Consider the following 22,705-nt stretch of genomic DNA (forward strand, 5'->3'; position numbering starts at 1 on the left):
CCCCGCGCCCCGCCGGCAGCGCGGGACTCCCTTTCCCAGCAGGCACCGCGGCGCCGCGCGAAAAGGCTGAGAGAGCGCATTTACCTGCGGGGAGTGGGGTACAGGTGGGGCGCGCCGCGGGTGCTGTTGGGATTCGTAGTTTTTTGCGGAGAGGCCGCTAGGCGAAGTCCCGCAGCGGGCGGCGGCCGCGGGACTACAACTCCCAGAGCGCCGCGGGGCGCAGCGGGCTGGGCGCCGGTGGAGGGCGGGGGGTACGAACGGGAACCTCGGCGGTGGCGGGGGGATGCTCAGGGGAACCCTCAGGTGAGGAGGAGGAGGAGGAGGAGGAAGCGGGAGGGAGAACGGGCGGCGAGCCCCGGGGCTGAGCGGCGAGCCCTGGGTGGGGCCCCATTGTTCCTGGTGGGCAGCGGTTCCTCATGGAGTCGCCGAGTTGTGCAGGGAAATGGGCAGCAGGGCGGTCGCAGGGGTTTGGCTTTGGGATTAAAAGTCGCCCCCTTGTTCCTGCCCCTTGCCCAGCGCTTTTGGGGCCAGCTGCGTTTGGAAAGGAATCCTCTCCCCCTTATCCCTGCCTGAAACTTTTATTTCCTAATAATTTAACTCGGTCGAAGACGATTTTTTGCCGATGTGAGATTGCTGGGGTCGTGGGTATTTGGAGATATTTTCGGTGTGTTTTTCCTGGCTCAGCTTCCCCCACGCGCACATCCCAATGATACGGGTTTTGGTGCCCCGTTTAGGGGTGAAAAAACCCCAAATTGGCCATAAAAACATTGGGATTGTTGAGCCTGGAGAGGGGAATCTTTGTGGCCACCTCAGTGTGACCTTCCCGAGCGCAGGAAGGGGAATATCCAAGGGATGGAGCGACACGACAAGGGGGGATCAATTCCAAGCGACAAGGAGTGGGTTTAGGTTGGGTTTTGGGAAGAAATCCCTCCCTGTGAGGCTGCTGGGATCCTGGCACTGGTTATCCCATGGATATCCCATCCCTGGAATGCCCAAAGCCAGGCTGGACAGGGCTTGGAGCCACCTGGGGCAGAGCAGGGTGACACTGAGTGCCCTTTCAATCCCTTCCTATCCCTTCCTTTATCCCATTCCAGGGATTCCCAAACCACCTTTCCCTGTGCAATATTCATTTCTCCTTCCCAAACCACCTTTCCCTGTGCAATATTCATTTCTCCTTCCCCAAACCACCTTTCCCTGTGCAATATTCATTTCTCCTTCCCCAAACCATTTTTCCCTGTGCAATATTCATCTCTCCTCCTGATTTTTCCGTGCTGTAAGAGCAGAAGGTGTCCCAGCAGTAAATCTGAATGAATGTTTGCTCAAGGCAGGTGTGGAGCAGCTTTTGTAGCAAAGCCTGGCTTAAGGTGGCTCTGATTAACCCGAGCTTTTAATTGCTGAGCGCTGTTACAAAACCACAGCCGTGGAAAGGGCAGGACTGGGGCTCAGCTCCGAGCTGGAAAAACGAGTCCTGCTCCAGCTGGGACTGATAAAAGATTGTTTTGTTAAACTTTTCTGTGTGCCACAGCAGGTTCCTGGTGAAATGAGCAGCAAAGCACGAGCCTCAGGTGTTTGCTGGCAGCTGGGCAAGGTGCACAGGGCTCCTGGGAGCCTGCAGGTGAGTGGCACTTGCAGCTCTTAAAACCCTTCCATTCCTCTCTGGTTCATCGTTTCAATGTCTAAACCCTTCCATTCTTCTCTCAGTTTTATCATTTCAGTGTCTAAAACCCTTCCATTCTTCACTCGGTTTTATAATTCCAACTTTTCTTCTCAGTTTTATAATTTCGGCTTTTAAAACCCTTTCATTCTTCTCTCAATTTTATCATTTCATTCTTCTCTCAGTTTTATCATTTCAATGTTTAAAACCCTTTCATTCTTATCTCAGTTTTATAATTCCAACTTTTCTCCTCAGTTTTACCATTTCAGCTTTTAAAACCCTTCCATTCTTCTCTGTTTTATCATTTCAGCTTTTAAAACCTGTCTGCTTCTGCTCTCAGTTTTATAATTTCAGCTTTTCCAACCCTTTAATTCTTCTCTCAGTTGTATCATTTCATTGTTTACAACCCTTTAATTCTTCTCTCAGTTTTATAATTTCAACTTTTCTCCTCAGTTTTATCATTCCAACTTTTAAAACCTGTCGGAATCTGCTCTATTTTATGATTTCAGCCTTTCCAACCCTTGATTCTTCACTAGTTTTATCATTTCAATGTTTAAAACCTTTTAATTCTTCTCTCAGTTATACGATTTCAGCTTTTCTCCTCAGTTTTACCATCTCAGCTTTTCCAGCCCTCTCTGCTTCTGCCCTCAGCTTTATCTCTTCAGAATTCAGCAGCTTTTGGGTGTGATGTGCTTCCAACCCCAGGGAATTGTGAAACCACCTGAATTTCAGGCACAGTTTCTCTCCACTTCCATCCTTTTCCAGCTGCTGGAGTAATTCCCAAGCTCCAGCAAGAAAAAAGCTGATAATGCAGCAGAAAAAGAAAGGAAACTCTGGAGATAATGAAAGCATTTTGCTTGCAGGAGTGGGAGGAAAGCCCTCGGTGTTCCTGAGGTGTTTGTGTTGCTTTTGAAAAGCAACAAGAGGCAGAATTCCCTCGTGGGATTCACTCCCTTGGGGATCTGAGCTGGCAGAGATTTGGGATTTGTTCCAAACCTGACACCCGGCCTGGGAAATCCTTGCTGGAATTCCGAAATCTGCCTGCCCCTAACTGAGCTGGCAGGAAAATCCTGAGGGGAAAATATCTTCTAATTCAACAGAGACTTTATATGTATATATATATATATATTTTTTTTTTTCTCCCAAATCCACAGGGAAAACACTGCTAAACATGGAACAGATTTTTAGGGGAATTTATTTTGCTGTGGGTATTTGATCCTGAGGAAATTTGTGGGAAATTTCTGTATTGGGATGGGATGGAGGGAATTTAAAGCTCATCCTTTCCAATATCCCAGGTTTATCCAACCTTGCTGGGACAATTCCAGGGATGGGGCAGCCACAATTCCCTGGGAATTCCATCCCAGGCCCTCCCAGGGCAGAATTCCTTCCCAATTTCCCGCCCAAACCTCCCCTCACGCTTCGCTTCTCCTCGGCTGGGTCCTCAAGCTCCTGAAGGTTTTAGGGTTTTTTTTCCTCTCTAAATTTCAATTTATGAGGTAAAACTTTGTCCTTGGAGGCAGCACAATGTTGTGTTTGACCAGAAAGTGTTGTTCCTTCCCGGGCTGTGAGATCCTTATTGGAATTCCATGATTTTCCTGCTCTGCTGGGAAAATCCTGAGGGAAAAATATCTTCTAATTCAGGCCGCAGCTTGGGTGTGGCTTTAAATCTCTGGTTTTTTGGGGTTTTTTTTCCCCAAAATCCACAGGGAAAACGCTGCCAAACGTGGAACAGATTTTTTTGAGGGAATTTATTTTGCTGTGGGTGTTTGATCCTGAGGAAATTTGTGAATTTTGGGATGGTTTGGAGGGAATTTGTATCTCCTCGTCCTCCTCTCCTCAGGGTTGGTAGATCCTGAATCCCCTGAGGGTTTTGGGTTTTTTTTCCTCTCTAAATTTCAATTTATGAGGTAAAACCTTGTCCTTGGAGGCAGCAGAATGTTGTGTTTGATCAGAAAATGTTGTTGTTCCTTCCTGGGGTGTGAAATCCTTGTAGAAATTCTCATATTTTCCTGTGCTGGTGGGAAAATCCTGAGGGAAAAATATCTTCTAATTCAGGCAGAGGTTTTATTTATATATATATTTATATATATATATGTGTGTGTATATTTATTTATTTATTTATTATTTTTCCCCCCCAAAATCCACAGGGAAAATGCTGCCAAACGTGGCCTTCCCGGGCTGTGAGATCCTTGTTGGAATTCCATGATTTTCCTGCTCTGCTGGGAAAATCCTGAGGGAAAAATATCTTCTAATTCAGGCCGCAGCTTGGGTGTGGCTTTAAATCTCTGGTTTTTTAGGTTTTTTTTTCCTCAAAATCCACAGGGAAAACGCTGCCAAACGTGGAACAGATTTTTTTGAGGGAATTTATTTTGCTGTGGGTGTTTGATCCTGAGGAAATTTGTGAATTTTGGGATGGTTTGGAGGGAATTTGTATCTCCTCCTCCTCCTCCTCTCCTCAGGGTTGGTAGATCCTGAATCCCCTGAGGGTTTTGGGGTTTTTTTTCCTCTCTAAATTTCAATTTATGAGGTAAAACCTTGTCCTTGGAGGCAGCAGAATGTTGTGTTTGATCAGAAAATGTTGTTGTTCCTTCCTGGGGTGTGAAATCCTTGTAGAAATTCTCATATTTTCCTGTGCTGGTGGGAAAATCCTGAGGGAAAAATATCTTCTAATTCAGGCAGAGGTTTTATTTATATATATATTTATATATATATATGTGTGTGTATATTTATTTATTTATTTATTATTTTTCCCCCCCAAAATCCACAGGGAAAATGCTGCCAAACGTGGAACAGATTTTTTGAGGGAATTAATTTCGCTGTGGGTGTTTGATCCTGAGAAAATCTGTGGGGAATTTGTGAATTTTGGGATGGTTCGGAGGGAATTAAGTAGGAATAAAGTAATTTTAAAAATTAAGTGAAAATCAAGTTTAAAATACCGAATATTTCAAGTGTTTGGAAACTTTTAAAGCAGCTTTTTGAGCTGGGCTTTGCTTTCAAACTGGCTCAATAAAAAACCCCAACAGCTCCAGCTCCATCAAATGTTTCCAAATTCCCTCCGGCTGATGGAAATAAAAATTATTGGCTGATGGAAATAAAAACTATTGCTGCAGAGGCTGGGGTCAGAAATCCTCGGTGTCCTGATTTATTTTAGGCATGGAAATCCCAGCAGGACTGAGCTGATCGAGCTGTGCCCTTCAGGAGGACCCAGCACTTCCAAGGGGCTTTTTCCACCCCAATTTTCCCTTTATTATGAGCTGTTCCTCAAGAGTATTCTTCTAGGTAAGAACAATCTATTTTTTTAAATAATAATTTAATTTTAGTATGGTTTTTTTAATAAATAATCCTTCATTATCTGTGTTTTCTTACTCTTTGAATAAGCAGGTATTGACAAAAATCGAAATAATTTGATTATGTTTTATAATAAATAATGCTTTTTCATCTGTGTTTCCTTACTCTTCCCACCCCCCTTTTCCCCCTAAACTTCTTTAAAGGGAAGGAGAATTCCAGTGCTATTAATAAATAATTTGAATTTATTCTCAAATTTTCTCCAGATCCGTGTTTTTCCTGGGAATGGAGGTGCCCTTTGTGCTTCTTCTGACCAGGCTCGTGGCAGAAGTTGCTGGAAAATCCACAGAAAACTCGGTGGGTGCTCCAGGAATTTAATTTAGTTTAATTTTTTTAAATAATTTTATTTTTTATCCCAACTTTTCTATATTTTTATTTGAAAAATAAAAATAAAATGGATTTAGAAAAGCAAAATAAAATAGATTTTAAAAAATAAAATTTCTATCTAAAATAAAAATAAAATGGATTTCTAAAAGCAAAATAAAATAGATTTTAAAAAATAAAATTTCTATCTAAAATAAAAATAAAATGGATTTAGAAAAATCAAATTGATTTATAAAATAAAAATAAAATTTAAAACCAAGTTTTCTCCTTCTTGCTGGAAAAAAAATCCAGTGGGTTTTAACTGAATTATCCTTAATTTCTGTGGGGATTTTGAATTTATTTTTTCTATTTATTATTATTTCCTCGATGGAAAAGTGGGAATTCCTTGGGAATTTCTCTCCTCAGGTGCCAGACCCGGAATGTTGTGTGGAAATGTTGGATTCCAACAGCTCCTGCCCTGTCAGCCACCAGTGCAGCCCAGGTAGGGAATTCTTTGGGATCAATCCGTGGAACTGGGGCTTGGAAAAACCCCTAAAAATCATTTATTCCATGGGCAGGCCTTGGAAAATTCCAGGGATCAAAAATTCCCAGATTTTCTGGACTTTAATTCCAAATTCCAGCAGCTGGAGAGTGGAAATTAATTAATTAATTAATGATATTCCCTTCTAATTTCTCTTCCTTTTATCACTTTAGAAAGTTTTATTTTTCTGGGATAATCATTGTGGCCTTGGAGAATTCCAAGGATAAAAAATTCCTGAATTTTTGTTCTTCCTTTGAAATTCCTCCTCCTTTTTCTCCCTTTGGAAAGTTTTATTTTTCTGGGATAAACACTGGGAGAATTCCAGGGATCAAAAATTCCCAGATTTTCTGGACTTGAACACCAAAATCCAGCAGCTGGGGGTTGCTAATTAATTAATGAATATTATTTCCTTAGAATTCCTTCTCTTTTTTCCCCTTGGGAAAGTTATTTTTCCTGGGATAAAAACTGGGAATTACAATTGGGAATAAAATTTGAGAATAAAACCTCTTTAGTGTGGGAAAAAGGAAATCAGGTGCTGTTTGTAACCCAAAAAAAAAAGGGAATTTTTGCTGTTTTTTCCCCCTCTAAAATCTGGGAATTGTCAGAAAATTGGGAATTTTGCTGGTTTTATCCCTTTTTCCCTGTTTTTTTTTTTGGGCAGGATGCTACAGGAGGTGGAATGAGGATGGGAGCAGCAGCTGCATCAAGTGCAGGAATGAGACCCTGCCCAGCCCCTCTGGGCACAACCTCAGCGAGTGCAGGAATTGTGAGTTTTTAACCCATTTTTGTTAATTAGATTTAGGGAATTTTTGCTGGTTTTTCCCCTCTAAAATCTGGGAATTGTCAGAAAATTGGGAATTTTGCTGGTTTTATCCCTTTTTCCCTGTTTTTTTTTTTGGGCAGGATGCTACAGGAGGTGGAATGAGGATGGGAGCAGCAGCTGCATCAAGTGCAGGAATGAGACCCTGCCCAGCCCCTCTGGGCACAACCTCAGCGAGTGCAGGAATTGTGAGTTTTTAACCCATTTTTGTTAATTAGATTTAATTAAATTAATTGGAATTAATTGTATATTTTTTTATTCATCTATTGGCGTCAATTACTGCAAAAACTCCACCGAAAGGCAGGAAAAAAAATGGAGATTTTTATCCCACATCCTTGAATTAATTTGAATTTAATTAAATTTAATTCTTTTTATTTATTAATTGTCATTTATTCCTCACAGCAAAAACTCCTCAAAAATGCAGCAAAAAAAAAAAAAAAAAAAGAGATTTTTAGTCCACAGAATATAAATCACATTCCCAAATTCCTGGTGGGATTTTGAGTGGGAAAAGCAGTGGAAATTTGGGAATTTGGTGTGCAGGAAGGGGGAAAATGGTAAAATTTGGGCTGGGGATGGATTTTAGTGGAAATTTTTTGTTTTTTTCCAGCTGGGAGCAGAGGGCTGAGCTCCCACCTGAACGTGAGCACTCCTTTCTTCCAGAACTTTGGTGAGCACCTGGAATTTCGGGAGGATTTGGGGGATTTGATGAGTTAAAATGAGTTCAAAAGGGGATTTAATGAGTTCAAAAGGGGATTTCATTGGTTAAAATGAGTTTAAAAAGGGATTTTGTGAGTTTAAAAAGGGATTTAATGAGTGTAAAAGCAATTGAATTTTAAAAAATGAGTTTAAAAAGTGATTGAATTTGTTAAAATTAGTTTAGAAAGTGATTGAATGAGTTAAAAGTGAAATAATTTGCTAAAATGGTTTTAAAAAGGGATTTAATGAGTTTAAAAAGGGATGTAATGAGTTAAAAAGGATTTAATTGGTTAAAATGAGTTTATAAAGGGATTGAATGAGTTTAAAAGGATCTTATTTGTTAAAATGAGTTTTAAAAGGGATTTTATGTGTTAAAAGTGTTTGAATTTGTTAAAATTAATTTTAAAAGTGATTTAATGACTTTAAAAAATGTTTAACCAATGAAAGTGTTTTTTTTCATTTGTTAAAATGGGATTTAATTAGTTGAAAAAGGGATTTAATGCGTTTAAAGTGGTTTAATTTGTTGAAATGAGTTTAAAAAGTGATTTAATTTGTCAAAACTGATTTAATTGATTCAAATACATGAAAACTGATTGAACCCCTGGCAGCTGCCACTGAAATCAAAACTCAATTTCAGGCACCTGCAATGCTCCAACAGCACCTAAAACTCAGGAATTTGCTCTTTATTTTCATTTAATCCTTTGAGGAAAAGAGATTTTGTGCTCCAAGCCAGACTTTTCTCTTTTTTCTGATCATTTTCCATTCCCAGGGGGCCCCGAGGTCGCCGCCTCGCTGATTTTGGGGACGTTTTTCCTCAGTTTGTTCCTGATCCTCTCTGTGGCTTCTTTTTTCTACCTCAAACGAGCCAACAAACTCCCAAAGATTTTCTACAGGAGGAACAAAGGTAAAAAAACCCTTTGATTATGCTTTGATTAATGAACTTTGCTCTGTTAATTGACTGAAATGGGGATTTTTCCCTGAAAATTCCCATTTTGGGAGGCTGAATTCTCCATTTTGTGGAGGAAAATCCCCATTTTGTGCCAATAAATTCCCATTTTTAGGAGAAAATTCCCATTTTCAAACTCCCAAAGATTTTCTACAGGAGGAACAAAGGTAAAAAAACCCTTTGATTATGCTTTGATTAATGAACTTTGCTCTGTTAATTGACTGAAATGGGGATTTTTCCCTGAAAATTCCCATTTTGGGAGGCTGAATTCTCCATTTTGTGGAGGAAAATCCCCATTTTGTGCCAATAAATTCCCATTTTTAGGCGAAAATTCCCATTTTGAGCTCATAAATTCCAATTTTGTGGAGAAAATCTCCATTTTGTGCCAATAAATTCCCATTTTTAGGAGAAAATTCCCATTTTGAGCTCATAAATTCCCATTTTTAGGAGAAAATTCCCATTTTGAACTCATAAATTCCCACTTTGTGGAGAAAATCCCCATTTTGTGCCAATAAATTCTCCAGTCTTGAGAGTCCTACACCCAATAAATTCTCCAAATGGGATTTTGGAATATTTTGGTTGGATTTTGGGACAAAATTCTTTTTTTTAACAAGGAAATTATTCCCTCCATGGTTCTATTTTTAGAAAATGACCAATTCCAGCCTTCAAATTAATTAAAATAATCTTAATTAATCTTTTTTTTTCTCTTTTAGCATCTGTTGTCCAGCCCAGTGAAACAGTGAGTAAATTCTGCTTTTATAGGAACATTAAATAAACAAGAATTTCCATTTTAATTAACTAAATTGGGACTTTATTAATCAGCTCCTTAATTGAAGAATGAGACTGAAATAAAATTAAAGATATTTTGGGGTTCTTTGGATCCAAACTGGGACAGAAATGAAAACATTGAGGGTTTTTTCTAAGGAAAAAACTGTATACAGTGAAAATCATAGGAATGCTAAAAAAATCCTGATTTTTCTAAGGAAAAACTGTTAAAAATTGCTTTTTTTGACATGAATATTACTGGAATTTTTTAAAATTCCTGGTTTTTCTAATGAAAAACTGTTAAAAATTGCTTTTTTTGACATGAATATTACTGGAATTTTTTAAAATTCCTGGTTTTTCTAATGAAAAACTGTTAAAAATTGCTTTTTTTTGACATTATCCTTCTGTTCCACAGGCATCCATGATCTCTCCTCCAGCTTCTTCAGGTGAGGAAATTTCCCCTGGAATGTGCTAAAAATAAACAGAAAATCCCAAAAATTCCCGGGATGAGGAACAGAAATCCAGTGGGATTTGGTTTTTCTAATAGGATTTGTTGCTTCAATTCATGCAGGGCAAAATATTGATGGGATTTCTGGTGGGAAATGCATTTTTGGGGTGTTGAGTTTGGGATTTGTGGGTTTAGTTTGGGTTTGGGGGTTTAATTTTGAGTTTGGGGTTGAGTTTAGGGGGTTTAGTTTGGGGGGTTGGGTTTTGGGGATTTAGGCTCGGTTTTGGGGATTTTGGGTTTTGGGGTGCTAATACTGGGTTTGGGGTTAAAAACCACAAAATTCAACCCCAGCCCCATAAAACTCAACCCCAAACCCTGCTGCACCTCAATCCCCACATCCCACCTCCCTCTCCCTTTGGGAATTCCCTCTGGGACCCCATTCCCAGGGATTTTTTTGGGATGTTTTGTCCCCAGCAGTGCAGAAGCCACACTCAAATCCAACACCCAAACCCAAAACTCAATCACAAACCCCAAACCCCACTGCACCTCAATCCCCACATCCCACCTCCCTCTCCCTTTGGGAATTCCCTCTGGGACCCCATTCCCAGGGATTTTTTTGGGATGTTTTGTCCCGGCAGTGCGGGAACCGCGCTCAACCCCAGCCCCACAAAACCCAACCCCAAACCCCACTGCACCTCAATCCCCACACCCCACCCTCTCTCCCTTTGGGAATTCCCGCTGGGACCCCATTCCCAGGGATTTTTTTGGGATGTTTTGTCCCGGCAGTGCGGAAGCCGCGCTACGTCCGCCGCGAGCGCTCCCTGGGCCCGCCCGGCCCCGCCGACAGCCGGGTCAGCAACGTGTGACCCCAGCCCTGGAGCGCCCCTGCCCCTCTTCCTGAGCCCAGGAAATCCCTGGGAGCTGCTGATCCCGCAGGAATCCCAAAGGGTTTGTGCCAAATCTCACCCCCGGCGAGATCGGGGACTTTGGAGGGTCCTGGTGCTGCTCCGGGGGTTCCTGCCGGAGGATGGGGGAATTCCTCAGGGATTCGGGGCATTTGTGGTGTTGGGGGAGAATTCCTGAGGGATTTGTGGGATTTTTCCTGTTTGGGGAGAATTCCGGAGGGATTTGTGGGATCTTTCCTGTTTGGGGAGAATTCCGGAGGGATTTGAGGACTTGTGGAGAGAATCCTTAAGGAATTTGGGGGAATTTTCCCTGCTTGGAGAGAATCCTTAAGGAATTTGGGGGATTTTCCCTGTTTGGACAGAATCCTTTGGGAATTTGGGGGATTTGCCCTGCTTGGAGAGAATCCTTAAGGAATTTGGGGGATTTTCCCTGCTTGGAGAGAATCCTTTGGGAATTTGGGGACTTTGCTTGGGATGTGACCCCAAAACTGGAGCAGGGATTTGGGATGTGGATCCATTCTGGGCCGGGCAAAGGGATCCTCTCAAGTGCCCCTGCTTTAACCTGGGACAGCAATTAATTATGCTAATTAATTATGCTAACTAACCATGCTAATTAATTATGACAGTAATTAAGATGCAGAATCCTTTGGAAGCAAATCCCAGATCCCACTGGGAGCATTTTCCCGCTCTCCTGGTGCTCTATCCAGGCCTGATCCCAAATCTTGGGATTTTTTTGGGAATTTTTCCAGCTCAATCCTTGGATTAAGTGTTCTCCAAGGGATAATCCATTCCTGGTGGAATTGGGAATTCCTGCTTTTGGGGCACTCGGGGATTTTTGGGATGAGCCACAGGGATCGGGACAACTCCTGCCAGTGGAAAAATGGGATTTTTGGTGTGGGAAATCCCTGGAATTTGAGCTCCAGAGGCATTCCCAAATTCCAAGCACCAGCCTCAGCTTCTCCCACAGATCTCAATCCTGCCTGAGGAATTTTGGGAAGTTCAAAGAGCTGGAAAATGATTTTTTTTCCTGGCTGGGTCTCCCTCCTGCAGCTTTTCCATCCAAACTGAGGGTCCTAAATCCATGGAAAAGTCCTAAATCCATCCCAAATCCATGGAAAAGTCTCTGTCGCCCCTGGAATTCCAGCTTTTCTTCCTGGATCTGGAATCCATCCTAAATCCACCCCAAATCCCTGCAATTTCTCTGTCACCCACTGGAATTCCAATTCTTTTCCTCCTGGGTCTGGAATCCATCCGAAATCCATCCTAAAACCCTGGAATTTTACTGTCACCCCCTGGAATTCCACGTTTTCCTCCTGGATCTGGAATCCATCCTAAATCCATCCCAAATCCCTGGAATTTCTCTCACCCCCTGGAATTCCAGCTCTGAGCATTCCCAGCGCTGCTCCCAGCAGAAATCCTTTGGCATTCCCTGCCAGGGATGGGAATGGGAGCTTTGGTTCTCCCCTTTTTTCCCAAATTTTTTTATGGGAAAACGAGAACAAAACTCTTGGATCTGCCTCCCACCTGGAGAATTTCCTTTTCCCTGGGGGTCAAACCTTCCAAGAGGAGAATTTGGGATGGGAAGAAATCCATTTTTCCCATGGAATAATCCCATTTTTTCTGGGAATTTTGGGGCAGCTGGATTTGCTTTTATCTCCTTAAAAACCAACGAGATTTTGGTGGAATTTTCAGGGATAAAACCCAAATCATGGAGAGGCTCCTGTGCCAAAATATTCCAAAATTTTCCTGTTTATTATGATAGATAAAATTCTTTTCCTCCTGGCCAAGGAATTCCAGTTGAAATTCCCAATTTTTTTGGAGGATTTGGGAGATTCCAACTTGGAATTTTGATCATTTCCATTATCTTTTGTGCTGCTGAGATTTTTTTTTTCCCCTTCCCAAGTAGGAAGGTTTTATCCTGGAATTCAGAATTTCTGAGGATTTTCTGAATTCCAAAGGGGGGGAAAAAAAGGAGGAACTATGCAAATAATTCCAAGGAATTGCAGCTCTGGAGCTGGGAATTCCTGTGTGTTCATTCCTGTCCTGCTTAATTGCTAAAATTTTAATTTATTGAAGGATCAGCTCCTTTTTCTGTCTCTTCTCGTGTGGGATTTGCTTTAATTGTTGTCTGAAAATGGGATTTGTGACATTAAAAATGGGATTTGTGTCATCAAAAACCTAAAAATTTAGTTCTGTGTGTGATTAAAATCGAGTTTTCCTCAGTGTTTTTTACCCAGAAAATGAAAATCCCAAGATTTTTACCCAGAACAATTTGAAATCCTGGAATTTTTACCCAGAAAATGTTAAAATCCCCAAATTTTGACTCATTTTTGGGGCGTGGTTCATCTTTGTCATTGCTGTGAACTCCTGGTTGAGTTTGGGGGGTTTAGGTTTGAGTTTGGGGTTTAGGGTTGGGTTTTGTGGGTTTAGGTTTGGTTTTATGGGTTTAGTTTGGGTTTAAGGTTGGGTTTTAGTTTGGGGTTAAGGTTGGGTTTTGTGGGTTTAGGTTTGGGGTTTGGTTTTGGGTTTTGTGGGTTTAGTTTTGGGTTTTAGGGTTGGGTTTTATGGGTTTAATTTGGGGGTTTGGGGTTAAGGTTGGGTTTTGTGGGTTTAGGTTTGGGGTTTAGTTTTGGTTTTATGGGTTTAGTTTTGGGTTTTTGTGGGTTTAGTTTTGGGTTTGGGGTTGGTTTTGTGGGTTTAGTTTTGGGTTTGGGGTTAAGGTTGGATTTCGTGGGTTTAGTTTTGGGTTTTGTGGGTTTGTGCTTGAGTTTGGTGGGTTTAGATTTGGATTTGGGTTTAATTTGGGGTTTTGTGGTTGAATTTTGTGGGTTTAGTTTGGTTTTATGGGTTTAGTTTCGGGTTTGGGGTCGAGCTTTGTGGGGTTAGTTTGAGCTTGGGGTTGAGCTTGGGTTTTGTGAGTTTAATTTTGAGTTTTCTGGGTTTCTCCTTCCCTTCCACCTTCAAATTCCCTTTCCAAAGTGCTGCTTTGGGTTGAAAACAATAAAACTGTGCTTTAAAACTCGGTTTTAAGCCCCCAGTATTTCCTGCATTTGTATCTTTGTAAACAGTGCCAAAATAAAGAGATTTAAACTTTTCTTTTTTGGCTTTTCAGCTTTTTTTGGGGGGGTTGATTAGAAAATAAATCAGGGAAAAAATATTGGGAAAAATCAAATTCCAAGCCTGTGCTGGCCCTCAGGGAGAGCTGAGCAGGGAAATTTCCTTGTGGAAAAGCCCAAAATTCCTGGAGCTGTAATTCCAGAGGCTTTGGAATTGGGAGAGCGTTAATTAGGAGCAAGCAATTAGCAGGAGCTTCGTTAAGATGTTTACATCGAGCAGGTAAAGCCGGGCTTTAATTCCCTTTTTCCTTCCCCCTGGGATCAGGTTTGGGGGACTGGGGAAATTCCCAATTCCCTGTCCCAATGATCTCATTTCCACTGTTGATTTTTGGCTGATTTCTTTGAATTCCATGGATTTCCTTTGAATTCCATGGATTTCTTTTGGATTTCCTTTTAATTTCATGGATTTCTTTGGAATTTCTTTTCAATTCCATGGATTTCCTTTTGGATTTCTTTTCAATTCCACTGATTTCCTTTAATTCCATGGATTTCTTTTGGATTTCCTTTTAGTTTCATGGATTTCTTTGGAATTTCTTTTCAATTCCATGGATTTCCTTTTGGATTTCTTTTCAATTCCACTGATTTCCTTTAATTCCATGGATTTCCTTTTAATTTCTTTTCAATTCCATGGATTTCCTTTAATTCCATGGATTTCCTTTTAATTTCACAGGTTACTTTTGAATTTCTTTTTAAGTCCGTAGATTTCCTATTAATTCCAGGTATTTCCTTTAATTCCATTAAATTTAATTAAATTTTTTAAATTTTATTTCACTGATTTCTTGTTTTTTCATTAATTTCTCTTCATTCCATCCCTGGAGCTGTGGCCACTGGGGGGAGCAGAAGGCAAAGAGAGTCCAGAGAATTGAACTGGGAACTCAATTTTCCAATAATTCCCGGGAACAGGTGAATCCTGAATCATCCCACGGAATCCCTGGAATAAAACAGGTCATTAATTCCCTCTGGATCAGAAAATCCCAGGATTTTGGCCCAGGGAAGTTGAGTTGGAACCAAGATTTTTCAATAATTCCCAGGTAATCCTCGTGGAGCTGCTCATCCCACAGAATCCTGGAAAAAAATGAGTTTGTTAATTGCCTCTGGATCAGAAAATCCTGGGATTTTGCCTTTGGATCAGCAAATCCCAGGATTTTGCCTTTGGATCAGAAATCCTGGGATTTTGACCCAGAGAAATTAAGCTGGGAGCAGTTTTCCAATAATTCCCAGGAAATCCTCTGGATCCTCTGGAGCTGCTCATCCTGGGAATCACCTGGAAAAAGTGAATTCATTAATTGCCTCTGGATCAGCAAATCCTGGGATTTCAGCCCAGGAAAAAATTGGGAAGCTGAGCTGGGAGCACAGTTTTCCAATAATTTCTGGAAAATCCTCTGAATCCTCCTGAATCATCCCGTGGAATCCCACGGAAATTAACAATTCATTAATTGCCTCTGGATCAGCAAATCCCAGGATTTTGATCCAGGGAAGTTAAACTGGGAGCAGAGTTTTCCAGTAATTCCCAGGAAATCCTCTGGATCCTCTGGAGCTGCTCATCCTGGGAATCACCTGGAAAAAGTGAGTTCATTGATTGCCTCTGGATCAGCAAATCCCAGGATTTTACCTCTGGGTCAGAAATCCAGGATTTTGCCTTTGGATCAGAAATCCCAGGATTTTACCTCTGGGTCAGCAAATCCCAGGATTTTACCTCTGGGTCAGAAATCCAGGATTTTGCCTTTGGATCAGAAATCCCAGGATTTTGCCTTTGGATCAGAAATCCCAGGATTTTGCCTCTGGGTCAGCAAATCCCAGGATTTTACCTCTGGGTCAGCAAATCCCAGGATTTTGCCTCTGGGTCAGTAATCCCAGGATTTTGCCTCTGGATCAGAAATCCAGGATTTTGGCCCAGGGATTGGAGCTTTTCCCGCGCTTTTCCCGGGAATCCTCTGGAGCTGCTCATCCCTGGAAAAAACCAGTTCGTTAATTGCCGCTGCCAGGCCGGGCTTTAATGAGCCGAGCCCAAGCTCTGCTATCTTATCTGGGCCTGATAAGCACCAAACGTTCCCGGGCGTTGCCAGAAATCCAATAAAAAATATTCAATTTTATGGAGCCGGATGAAAAGCTGCGCTCTGCTGGGGCTGTTTGCTTGGCCAGGACAAATCCAGCTCCAAAAATATTCCTGGGATGAAAAAAAGCTTCCCCAAGGCTTAAAGGAAAATTGAAAAATATCTTTAATTTGTTACAAAACTCTGAGTAAATGTTAAGAGTGATGATAATTTGTATTTTGAGGGGATACTTCCTTTTTTAATCTCTGGAATATCCTGATTATTATTATTTATTTTATTTATTACTATTCTTTATTTATTATTCTTCTACTTCCCTCTTTATCTGGATTATTATTATTGTTATTACATTTTATTTAATATTATTCCTTATTATTATTATTATTCTTCCCTTTTCCTCTGGAATATCCTGATGATGACTATTATTATTATATTTTATTTTTTATTATTATTCCCTTTTTCTCTGGAATATCCTTATTTATTCTCTAGTTCCAATTCACTATTGAGGACGGACACTTCCAACTTGGTGAATTCCACGTTCACCACAGCAAGTATATAACACAATAAAAATAAAACAGTAAAACTGACAAGAAAACATGGAACTTTTGCTGCTTCCTCACCATGTCCAAAGCTTTTTTTCCAGCTGTTTTTCCTGCTCCAGCGACCCAGAGGCAATTAAAAAAGTCGGCTTTAATGAAGCTTTAATTGTGCAGGTGCTCGGCAGCTCCCAGGGTGGAAAAGGGCAGGTGCTGAGAGGGGAAAAAAAAAAGGGCTAAATTTGACTTTAACAAGGACAAACACCATAAAAACATCGGGATATTTGTGGTGGGGCTCAGCTGGCACTGCCAGCAAAAAAAAAAAAGGAGTTTTTCTACTGGGATTTGGGGTGGGAATAAACAAAATAAATCAATTTATCGGCCAGGAAGGAGCGTGAGGGTAAAAATCGGGGATGGGGCAGAGATTCTTCAAGCTTTGGATGGGATATTTTGATTTTTGGGGGGATTTGCTGAGGGTTCCTCACCCCGGGAGGGAAATATCCCTTATAAATCAAATTTCTTCATGGAATGAGCCACGGGATTCCTCACAGAATCCTGGAAAATCCCCGCAAAAATCACCCGGCTCCATTTTCCTGCTGCGCTTTGTTCCAGCTCCTTCCTCAATTTCCTGTTCCCAGGTGGGAAAACACTGGAAAAATTCACTTTTCACTGAGTTATTTCCACCTCTGTTGCTTTAAAAGTTGTTTTTTTGAGGTGTCTGAGTGCAGTTTGGGGTCTGATCCCAATTTTCCCTCTTTTTTTGCCTTTGTCAGGGAGCTGAGGGGATTTGGGCCTTTTCCTTGGCCTGGAGTTTTTAAAATTTCCTTTGTGTTTTAAGGTGAATTCTCCCCATTTGTGAGGGGAATGTGCCTGAATTTCAACCCTCAAAGAGGTAAAAAGAATAAAAATAACAATAAATTGACGGTTTTACCAATTTCAGTGATCATAATTGTTTAATTAGCTTCATTTCAGCACTTTTGAAGGGATTTGGCCTTTTTCCTTTATGTTTTAAGGTGAATTCTCCCAGTTTATGTGGAGAATGTGCCTGAATTTCAACCCTCAAAGAGGTAAAAATAGTGGAAATAGCAATAAATTGTTTCTTTTACCAATTTCAGTGATCGAAATTGTTAATTAGTTTAATTTCAGCACATCTGAGGGGACTTGGGCCCTTTTTCTTGGCCTTGTGTGTTTAGAATTTCCTTTTTGTTTTAAGGTGAATTCTCCCAGTTTGTGAGGGGAATATGTCTGAATTTCAACCCTCAAAGAGGTAAAAAGAATAAAAATAACAATAAATTGACGGTTTTACCAATTTCAGTGATCATAATTGTTTAATTAGCTTCATTTCAGCACTTTTGAAGGGATTTGGCCTTTTTCCTTTGTGTTTTAAGGTGAATTCTCCCAGTTTATGTGGAGAATGTGCCTGAATTTCAACCCTCAAAGAGGTAAAAATAGTGGAAATAGCAATAAATTGTTTCTTTTACCAATTTCAGTGATCGAAATTGTTAATTAGTTTAATTTCAGCACATCTGAGGGGACTTGGGCCCTTTTTCTTGGCCTTGTGTGTTTAGAATTTCCTTTTTGTTTTAAGGTGAATTCTCCCAGTTTGTGAGGGGAATATGTCTGAATTTCAACCCTCAAAGAGGTAAAAACAACAGTAAATCGTTGTTTTTACCAATTTCAATGGCTTTATGTTTTAAGGTGAATTCTCCCAGTTTATGTGGAGAATGTGCCTGAATTTCAACCCTCAAAGAGGTAAAAACAGTGGAAATAGCAATAAATTGTTTCTTTTACCAATTTCAGTGATCAAAATTGTTAATTAGTTTAATTTCAGCACGTCTGAGGGGACTTGAGCCCTTTTTCTTGGCCTTGTGTTTTTAGAATTTCGTTTTTGTTTTAAGGTGAATTCTCCCAGTTTGTGAGGGGAATATGTCTGAATTTCAACCCTCAAAGAGGTAAAAATAACAGTAAATCGTTGTTTTTACCAATTTCAATGATCACATTTGTTAATTAGTTTTGTTTCAGCGCTTCTGAGGGGATTTGGGCCTTTTTTCTTGGCCTGGAGTTTTAAAAATTTCCTTTGTGTTTTAAGGTTTTATTCTCCCCGTTTGTGAGGGGAATGTGCCTGAATTTCAACTGTCTAAGAGATAAAAATGATAAAAATAACAACAAGTTGTTGTTTTTACCAATTTCAGTGATCACAATTGTTAATTAGTTTTTTTTTCAGCACTTCTGAGGGGATTTGGGCCTTTTTTCTTGGCCTGGAGTTTTAAAAATTTCCTTTGTGTTTTAAGGTTTTATTCTCCCCATTTGTGAGGGGAATGTGCCTGAATTTCAACTGTCTAAGAGATAAAAATGATAAAAATAACAACAAATTGTTGTTTTTACCGATTTCAGTGATCACAATTGTGAATTAGTTTTGTTTCAGCCCTTCTGAGGGGATTGCGCTGCTTCAGCCACAGGCCAGGAAAATGATTTCTATTTTAAAACAAAGCAGAAAACAAACGGAGCTCAGAGGATTAAAGTTCCTGAAGATCCCCTCTCCCAGCTCTGTTATCTCCTCGTTTTTCCAGGAAAATTGTTCCAATCCTTTCCCCTCATCCCTTCCACCCCTGGAAGCTGGGAAACGATGGGGAAAAAAGGAGAATTTCCCCCATTTCCCCCCTCAATAAAAAATCCTCTCCCATGAAATAAATAACAAACCCAACCAAGCAGAGCCTTGGAGCATTTTCCTCGCCGGGAGCCGAAGTTAAAAATTATTCAAAGTAAAAATTCCTGGCCTGTGAAGCAGAGGCTCCGACTGTACCAGGCAAAGATTTCCACCAGCGTTCCCTCGAGATAACAGAGCAGGAAGAAATCCCAAATTCCATCGGCAGCTCCCATTCCCACCTCGTTTTCCCTCCTTTTTCTCCTTTTGGGGATCAGGATTTGGCCTCTTCTCCTGGGATTTCTTGGAGTTTAAAGGACAAAGAGATCTGGGCGCCACAAGTAAGTGTTGGACTTTATCCTCTCCTAAGGAAGGATTATTTTTTTTCCTGAGGGATTCTTGGATTGGGATTTTTTTTATTATTATTTTTTTTTTTTTAGGGCATTTAGGAGCAAAATGGGTGAAAAAAATCCTGGATTTTGAGGTGCTCGGGGTGAATTATAACAGGGAAACCTCTTGAGGGACAGAATGCTTAAAAGAGACATTTCCCAGTTTTCAGCTGATTCCTGGAAATTCCCAGCCATGGATGCAGATGTTTCAGAGGGAATTCCCATTGGAAAATAAAAGGATAAATCACTTATTTCCCAAATTTTTGGAATTCCGGGGATGTGTTGTGGTTGGTGTTGTCTGGGATCATATCTTGGGTGGTTTGTAGGGAGCTTGGAATGTTGGAATATTCCTGGATTTTAGCACTCTGAGGGATCCTGGAGCTGGTGGAAAATCAGGGATTTCCACCTTGGTGAGAAGCCAGAACAATCCCAAATCCCTGCTCTTCCTGCAGAGCCAAAAAAAAGTGGGAATCTTTCTTAAAATGTGGCTGGAGAGAGGGAATTTTATTGAAATCTTGGATTTTTGGGATTTGCTAAAAGGGCTGAAACCCAGGGATGAAAAAGAATAATTATTGTGAGGTCTGGTACCATTGAATATTCATAAAATCATCCAAAAGTTCCTAAAATTATCTAGAGGTCCCTAAATTCATCCAAAGGATCCTAAAATTCTCAAAAAAATCCCTAAAGTCCTCCGAAGATCCCTAAAATCCTTTTTAAAAAATCCCTAAAATCAACATCAAATCATCCAGAGGTTCCCTAAAATCCTCAAAAAATCCTTAAAATAATTTTTAAAAATCCTTAAAATCATCCAGAAAAATCCCTAAAATCCTCCCCAAATCCCTAAAATCATCCTTAAGTCCCTAAATCCTCAAAAAAAAAAATCACTACAATCATCCAAAAATCCCTAAAATCCTCCCAAAATCCTTAAAATATTTTTTAAATCATCCCGCAAAACCCCTAAAATCCTCCCCAAATACCTAAAACCATCCAAAGATCCCTAAAATAATCTAAAATAATAATAATTTTTTTTAAAAATCCCTGAAATCATCCAAAGGTTCCCTAAAATCCTCAAAAAAATCCTTAAAATCCTTCCAAAAACCCTCCCAAAAATCCCCAAACCCCTGAAATCCCCCCAAACCTCTGAATTCCCCACTCCAGCTGCAGCTCCAAGGCTGCCCCGGTTATTCCCCGTCCAGGCCGGGTTTCTCTGGGCACTGCAGGATCAAACCCCGCACAATTCGGGGCTCTTTGGGGTTTTTTTTCCCTCAGTCCGACCCCAAATCCGCTTTTGGAGCTCCGCAGCTCCTGAGGGAGCGGGAGAGGCCGCGGGCCGGGCCTGGCGCCTGAGGGAGGCCCTGAGGGGAAGGGAAACCCGCGCTGTGCTCGCCTTTCTGCTGTTTCAGGGGAAAAGGGCAAAACAATCCGGGCTTTTCTCGGGTTTCAGGGGGAAAAGGGAAAAAAACTCCAGATTTTTCTCTACTGATCTGTTTCTGAGGGAAAAATCCGGATTTTTCTCTATTTTTCTGCTCTCAGGGAGGAAAATGCGGATTTTTCTCTATTTTTCTGCTCTGTCTCAGGGAGGAAAATCCAGATTTTTCTCTATTTTTCTGCTCTGTCTCAGGGAGGAAAACCCGGATTTTTCGCTATTTTTCTGCTCTGTCTCAGGGAGGAAAATCCAGATTTTTCTCTATTTTTCTGCTCTCTTTCAGGCAAAAAAAAATCCGGATTTTTCTGTTTTTCTTTCTGCTCTCTTTCAGGGAGGAAAACCCGGATTTTTCTCCATTTTTCTGCTCTCTTTCAGGGAGGAAAATGCGGATTTTTCTCTATTTTTCTGCTCTCTTTCAGGCAAAAAAAAATCCGGATTTTTCTGTTTTTCTGCTCTGTTTCTGAGGGGAAAATCCGAATTTTTCTCTGTTTTTCAGGGGAAAAAAAATCCGGATTTTCCTCTGGTTTCTGCTCTGATTCAGAGGGGAAAGTCAGAATTTTTCTCTGTTTTTCAGGGGGGGAAATCCGGATTTTTTTTCTGGTTTTCTGCTCTGTTTCAGGAGAAAAAGGGGAAAAAATCCAGATTTTTCTGTTTTTCTGCTCTGTTTCCGAGGGAAAAATCCGAATTTTTCTCTATTTTTCAGGGGGAATGAGGGGAAAATCCGAATTTTTCTCTGTTTTTCTGCTCTCTTTCAGAAGCAAAAGGACAAAAAAATCCGGATTTTTCTGTTTTTCTGCTCTGTTTCCGAGGGAAAAATCCGAATTTTTCTCTATTTTTCAGGGGGAAAAAATATCCAATTTTTTCTCTTTTTCTGCTCTGTTTCAGAGGAAGAAGGGGAAAAAGGGAAAAAGTTTGGATTTTTCTTGGTTTTCTGCTCTCTTTCAGGCAAAAAAATCCGGATTTTTCTCTATTTTTCTGCTCTGTTTCAGGGGGTAAATCCAGATTTTTCTCTGGTTTTCTGCTCTGTTTCACAGGAAAAATGGGGGGAAAAAATTGATTTTTCTCTATTTTTCTGATCTGTTTCAGAGGAAAATGGAGGGAAATCCAGATTTTTCTCTATTTTTCTGCTTTGTTTCTGAGGGGAAAAAAAAAAATCCAGATTTTTCTGTATTTTTCTCTGTGTTTCCACCCCACATTCCTGACGTTCCTTTGGGAGCCTGATCCTATAAAAACCCCGCTCCCACCTCCAGCACTTCCGTGGATCTGCTGAAAATCCAGAATTTTGCCATCATTTATTAATTCCAGCCCCTGAAAATTGGGATTATTTAATGCTCTGAACACATCCTGGGGTTTTTTTTGGGATAAAACAAAGGTGTGCCCTCATTATTCCCAAAATTCTCCTTTCCCAGGGATATTTGGGATATGAAACACAAAGGGTTGGGGTTTTTTGTTGGGTTTTTTTTTTTTTTTTCCTTTTGTTTGAACTCCGTGACTCAAACTTGGGGCAAATCCAAGGCAAACAAAAGGTGCAGGCAGGGATTTAACTCCTGAATTTCTGGAATTTCGGGATGGGGAAGGAGCCAAAAATCCCTCCCAGTTTTTGGGATCCGGCCTTTTCCCATTTTTTGGGGGTTGGATCCCTCTCCAGGCTGATGGGAGCTGAAAATTCCCAATTTTTTTTTAAACTCTCCCCTCCTGCTGGGGTTAGGCAGCTCCTGCTTCCCCAGCTTTTCTGGGAATGCTTTTTTTTGGGATGGAGCCCGATGGTCGGGGATTTTTGGGATCCATCCACGGCCTCGTGCCGGGTCAGGAGCTGTGGGATGGGTGTGGGGTGATCATTCCTGAGAATTCCTGGAAATTCCTGAGAATTCCTGGCAATTCCTGGTAATTTCTCATAATTCTTAGCAATTCCTGGCAAATTCTGCAATGGGATAGAGATTTAGAGAATGGAAAAGAAGATTTGGGAATGGTTTTAGGGCCTGGGGTGAGAATTCCTGGAAATTCCTGGAAATTCCTGGCAATTTCTTCAGTGGGATAGAGATTTAAAGAACGAAAAAGAAGATTTGGGAATGGTTTTGAGGCCTGAGGTGAGAATTCCTGGAAAATCCTGATCATTCCTG

The 22,705-nt window shown here is 40.8% G+C and overlaps 3 long non-coding RNA genes across 4 annotated transcripts; all 3 read left to right on the forward strand.

The window, feature by feature from the left end:
* The first annotated feature begins 220 nt into the window (after nucleotides 1-220).
* LOC121358340 lies at nucleotides 221-6,612 on the forward strand. 2 transcript variants are annotated; one of them, XR_005955865.1, is made up of 6 exons: nucleotides 221-303; nucleotides 1,526-1,615; nucleotides 4,806-4,933; nucleotides 5,206-5,296; nucleotides 5,729-5,804; nucleotides 6,505-6,612. It is a non-coding gene; the product is annotated as an uncharacterized LOC121358340 (long non-coding RNA). The 2 variants fall into 2 exon arrangements; XR_005955866.1 differs by having other exon boundaries at nucleotides 233-303; nucleotides 1,529-1,615.
* A 134-nt stretch (nucleotides 6,613-6,746) lies between these two features.
* Nucleotides 6,747-8,257, forward strand: LOC121358341. The gene is made up of 3 exons (XR_005955867.1): nucleotides 6,747-6,851; nucleotides 7,271-7,330; nucleotides 8,129-8,257. It is a non-coding gene; the product is annotated as an uncharacterized LOC121358341 (long non-coding RNA).
* Nucleotides 8,258-9,016: 759 nt separating this feature from the next.
* On the forward strand, nucleotides 9,017-12,608 carry LOC121358336. The gene is made up of 3 exons (XR_005955863.1): nucleotides 9,017-9,044; nucleotides 9,486-9,516; nucleotides 10,305-12,608. It is a non-coding gene; the product is annotated as an uncharacterized LOC121358336 (long non-coding RNA).
* The last annotated feature ends 10,097 nt before the right edge of the window (nucleotides 12,609-22,705 follow it).

Source organism: Pyrgilauda ruficollis, unplaced genomic scaffold (assembly GCF_017590135.1).
Source record: "Pyrgilauda ruficollis isolate IOZ18807 unplaced genomic scaffold, ASM1759013v1 scaffold382, whole genome shotgun sequence".
Classification (NCBI taxonomy): domain Eukaryota; kingdom Metazoa; phylum Chordata; class Aves; order Passeriformes; family Passeridae; genus Pyrgilauda; species Pyrgilauda ruficollis.